Source organism: Triticum dicoccoides, chromosome 7A (assembly GCF_002162155.2).
Source record: "Triticum dicoccoides isolate Atlit2015 ecotype Zavitan chromosome 7A, WEW_v2.0, whole genome shotgun sequence".
Taxonomy (NCBI): domain Eukaryota; kingdom Viridiplantae; phylum Streptophyta; class Magnoliopsida; order Poales; family Poaceae; genus Triticum; species Triticum dicoccoides.
The window spans coordinates 470,724,008-470,729,327 of record NC_041392.1 but is presented as its reverse complement, the minus strand read 5'-3'; the positions used below and the strand labels follow the sequence as shown (position 1 = coordinate 470,729,327).

General features: G+C 51.4%; 1 pseudogene; it reads right to left on the bottom strand.

Annotated features, from left to right (window-relative positions):
- Positions 1 to 267: 267 nt before the first annotated feature.
- On the bottom strand, positions 268 to 5,058 carry LOC119333552 (annotated as a pseudogene).
- Positions 5,059 to 5,320: the final 262 nt, after the last annotated feature.

Sequence of the window (5,320 nt, the reverse complement as noted above, 5' to 3'; positions counted from 1 at the left end):
GATTTGAAGATCTCCACGGCCACTAGCATTAGGTGAAACCACATGAGAATTTCCCAAGGACATTCCAAGATTTAGGGGATGTTTGGTTCAGAGACTTTTTAGTCTCAGAGACTAAAAAAAGTCCCTAAAAAATTCCTAGAAACCAAACAGAAGGGACTTTTTCTATAGAGATTAAAAAAAACTCTACTAGAGAGTCTTTTTTAATTAGTCCATGGGATTAGAAAAAATCCTAAGACTTCTAAACCAAACACCCGCTTAAAAATCCAGTCAAGCAAGTAAGCCCTTGTTGAAATGGATGCAGGCACACAAATTAAAAATCCAGTCAAGCAAGTAAGCCCTTGTTGAAATGGATGCAGGCACACAAATTGGGAGAACTACCGAGAGCGCCTCCGGCGCGAAGCACACCTCTAGCCCCCATGCTCCCACCGCCCCGCGGCCCTCGTACACCATCACCCTCCCGTCCACCTTGTTCGCACCACTGCTCCGCACGGCCACCGGCGGTCCCGCCCCGAAGTCGTTCCCGTACGCGTCGAACCGCGGCGAGTTCTCGGTCACCACCATCGCCGGGTTCCAGACCCCCGCCTGGTACGCGAACCTCGGGTCCTGGTGCCATGAAGTTAGCGAGCCCACCAGCGCTGCCTCGTCGAGCGACGCGATGGCGCTGTTCAGCAGCTGCGCCGTTGTTGGAACTCGCCCACATGATCGATCACATCAAATCACAATGAACACGCACACGCAAAACTTTTATAGCCAAGGGCTTTTGTCGTGCCCTTTGTTTTTCCTTTTTTTTATTTTCTGTTTTCTTGCATATGATTTTTACGTGGGCCTGATGTATATAAATAGAGTGTGTCTAGGGCACATCTAGATGTGCTTTAGTTATTGCACATCTAAGTGAGTGAATCAATCATAAAAAAAAGAGAAAAAAGGAAAAAAAATCCACACGAATCTCAACGTAAGAACAATAACATAGGACTTAGATGTGCAATACTTATGGCACATCTAGATGTGCTTTAGCAAAACTGATATAAATATGCATAAGGCCACCGACCCAACTACAGCAAGTCCTACACGGACTCTTGACTCATGTAGACTAATACTACTAGGACACGGCTAACTAATCCTAACCAGACTCAACTTGAGGACTTTCCTAAGCTAATTACACGGCCACACTGATCATCATGTAGACCTAACATAACACGTCTAATACTTCCTAATCTAGCACAAATACTACTTGGACTTGACGCTTCAAGATTATGCTAACAATCTTTTCTTAATCTTGACATGCCATCTCCTTGTGCTTCTTCTCATCTTGGTTGTTGTAGATCATCTCCTGTCGCTCATCCGCTCGCACCACGACAAGTTAAATTGATAGGCTTCATTGACTGCAACAATCTCTTCCCAATTTCAACTTGGTGAATTTATGGACCACCTCAAATATGTCTTGGACTATCCAGCCTCGCCAGTAACATGTGAAAAACCCCACCCGGTGGACTTCATCTTCCACCCTAGCGAGATACAAGCCGACTCCTTGTGGATCACACCACCCCGTGCACTACACCATGCACTCCAGCCTCATGTAGAGACATGGTCTCATTGAAGAGACTCGCCTTCACTGATTTACCGTCCCTACATAGTTGAACTTGATCCTCTTGTCGAGACACATAGACGACCTGGATGCGCTTCATCTTCAACGCCTCCTCACAGAGACAAGCACTTGGACATGACGACGACGACCGACTGACCAACCGACCGTGCTAACCCGCACGACTCCTTGACTTTAACTCCCGGATGACAATCTTGACGACTTTCCAGCACCGCATCATCGCACCACCGCTCCCGTCAACGATCTCCATCCGCCGCCTTGCCTACGACAGCCCGCCGTCTCCCTCCTTGTCGCTCCATCGAACGACGGTCGCATAATCCTCCTCGTCGCTGCAACACCCAGCGACAACATCGCCCGCCCCGAGGCGCTGGTAGGGGTCGCCTCCCGGGGCAAGCGCGGCTTTGCCTTGAACCTTGCTCTGATACCAATTGTTGGAATTTAGCCCACAAGATCGATCACATCAAATCACAATGAACACGCACACGCAAAATTTTTATAGCCAAGGGCTCTTGTCGTGCCCTTTGTTTCTCCTTTTTTTATTTTCTGTTTTCTTGCACATCATTCTTACGTGGCCCTGATGCATATAAATATGCGTAAGGCCACCGACCCAACTACAGCAAGTCCTACACGGACTCTTGGCTCATGTAGACTAATACTACTAGGACACGGCTAACTAATCCTAACCAGACTCAACTTGAGGACTTTCCTAAGCTAATTACACGGCCACACTGATCATCATGTAGATCTAACATAACACGTCTAATACTTCCTAATCTAGCACAAATACTACTTGGACTTGACGCTTCAAGATTATGCTAACAATCTTTTCCTAATCTTGACATGTCATCTTCTTGTGCTTCTTCTCATCTTGGTCGTTGTAGATCATCCCCTGTCGCTCATCCACTCGCACCACGATAAGTTAAATTGATAGGCTTCATTGACTGCAACAGCCGTCCACACCAGTCCCCTCTCCAGGATCTCGCTGGTCGTGGACCTCGCCGTGGCGTGCACCACGGCGTTCCCTACGTACGTTCGTGGTACGCGCTTGACACGGCCGCGACACCCGACGAGCACGGTGTACGTCGTCTCTTCCACCGGTGACAGGCGCCGGGCGCGAGACACTGAGCGCCAGACGTGAGCGAGCAGGGACTGGAGGACCGAGAGGGTGGCTGTGGAGGTCGCCGAGCCGACGCCGGCGCTGGCCACCTCGGCGTTCGCTCTGGACTTCAGCTTCTTGATGCTCTCCGCGGAGAAATGGAAGAAGCCCTCCTCCACCGGCGGTGTAAGACAATAGGCTTTGGGGGGAACTGGCACAACCCTCTAGGGGTGGCCTATCACATATATATATATAATGAGGTGATATACAATGTTACAATATACACATGTAAATACAGTCTAACACCCTCCCTCAATCTTAGCCACTTTCTAATGAATCTAGAAGGGTAAGATTGCGCCTGCAAGTCTCAAACTATGGCAAAGGCAATGGCTTGGTGAAGATGTCAGCAAGTTGATCCTTGGAAGAAATAAACTTGATCTGTAGTTGCTTCTGAGAGACACGTTCACGCACAAAGTGATAGTCAACTTCAATGTGTTTCGTTCGGGCATGGAATACCGGATTTGCAGAAAGGTATGTAGCACCGATGTTATCACACCAAAGAACAGGAGGCTGTGATTGGGGTATACTTAACTCCTGAAGCAAGGACTGTACCCAGATGATCTCTGATGTGGCATTGGCCACAGCCTTCTACTCAGCCTCAGTACTGCTACGCGAGACAGTAGCCTGTTTCCGAGCACTCCAGGCAATCAGGTTAGAGCCAAAGAAGACAGCATAACCCCCCGTGGATCGCCTGTCATCTGGATTGCCAGCCCAGTCTGCATCAGAATATGCTGAAAGACAACCAGAGTCAGACGGCCGAATATGCAAACCATGAGCCACCGTGAAACGAATATAGCGCAAAATCCGCTTAACAGCAGACCAATGAGTGTCGCGGGGTGACTGCAGATACTGGCAGACTCGGTTAACAGCATAGGAAATGTCTGGTCGCGTGATCGTCAAGTACTGGAGCCCACCAACAATACTCCTGTACTCTGTCGCATCAGAAGAAGAAAGAAGCACACCATCAACAGCATTGAGCTTATCAGTGGTAGACATGGGTGTAGTCGTCGGTTTGCACTTAAGCATCCCAGCTCGCTGCAACAAATCCAGAGAGTACTTCTTCTGCGTCATAACAAGGCCAGCAGCACGAGAAGTAACCTCCACACCAAGAAAGTAATGAAGCTTCCCAAGGTCATTCACCGCAAAATCAGCACCAAGTGAGCGAACAAGCGCAGTAGCAGCCGACTGAGAAGAGCTGACCAAAATGATATCATCTACATAGACCAACAAGTACATAGTAACCTCAGGCCTTTGAAGAAGAAACAATGAGGAGTCAGCAGTTGATGATGCAAAACCATGAGCACGAAGAGCCATTGCAAGACGAGCATGCCAAGCACGAGGAGCCTGCTTCAGACCATAAATTGCCTTGGACAGACGACAGAGATGATCAGGCGACGGCGGGCGCGGCGGCGGCGGCGGCGGCGGTTTAGGGTTTTTAGGCGGAAGCGGACGTAACCTAGCGTGATAGCATGTAAGACAATAGGCTTTGGGGGAACTGGCACAACCCTCTAGAGGTGGCCTATCACATATATATATAATGAGGTGGTATACAACGTTACAATATACACATGTAAATACAGTCTAACAGCAATCGAACCGCCGGATCATATGCTCCAGCTTGGCGAACGGCAGAGGGACCGGTACAGGGCAGGCATCGGGGAACCAACGCTCGAGCACCGGCGGCGGCGTGAACATCTCGGCGTCGGCGCCGCCACTCCGGCTCATCTCGGACCAGGTGTTGAAGAGGTGCCAGAAGGCAGTCCCATCGGCAACGGCGTGGCTGAGCGACATGGCGACAAAGACGCCGTCCGCGAGCTCGGTGACCTGCGCGGCAAGGACGGGGCGCGATCCGGCCACGGCATCCGCGCCGACCAGCCCGTCGAGTGGGAAAAAGGACCAGACCACACGGGGGATGTACAGCGACGCCGCGACATCGGCCACTGTGACGCCGGGCGCCACCGCGTGGACGAACTCTGCGCCCTCGCTGGTGCAGCGCAGAGAGACGGTGACGCTGCCCGGCTGCCGTCCTCCAGCTGCTCCTCGGCTGCGAGGCGGCCGGCGAAGGGGTAGAAGCGTCCTAGAGCGCGGGCGAAGGACGACGCAAGGCGCCCGACGAGGCGCTCTCCGCCGTCTCCGGCGGGGGGCTTTGGCAGGAGGATGCCCTTCTGGATGTAATCCACGGTCAGCATCTGGAGGTCCCACGGCGCAAGGTGCGCCGTCTCGGCCGCAGGCTCCGCTGAGCACGTCGGCACGCCGCTCGAAGACGGCCGCACCATGCGGCGGGAGACGACGCGGACGGGGGCAGAATCCTCCGTCGCTATGCTTAACTATTCTGCGATCTGGAGCGCGCACCTCAATTCGCTAGCATACTTGGTCGCGTTGACCTTTGGAAATGTAACCTGGAGTCTCTCGGAAAACGATTGGATCGCAACGTGATGGGCAGAGGATTCTAGAAGTGGGTGTACCTTTGATTCAAAAGAATTCTCTATTTTGGATGATTTTAGACCCTTAGATATTTGTTTTCTATATGTCGATTGTTTGATTCGTGGGATTAGAATCCG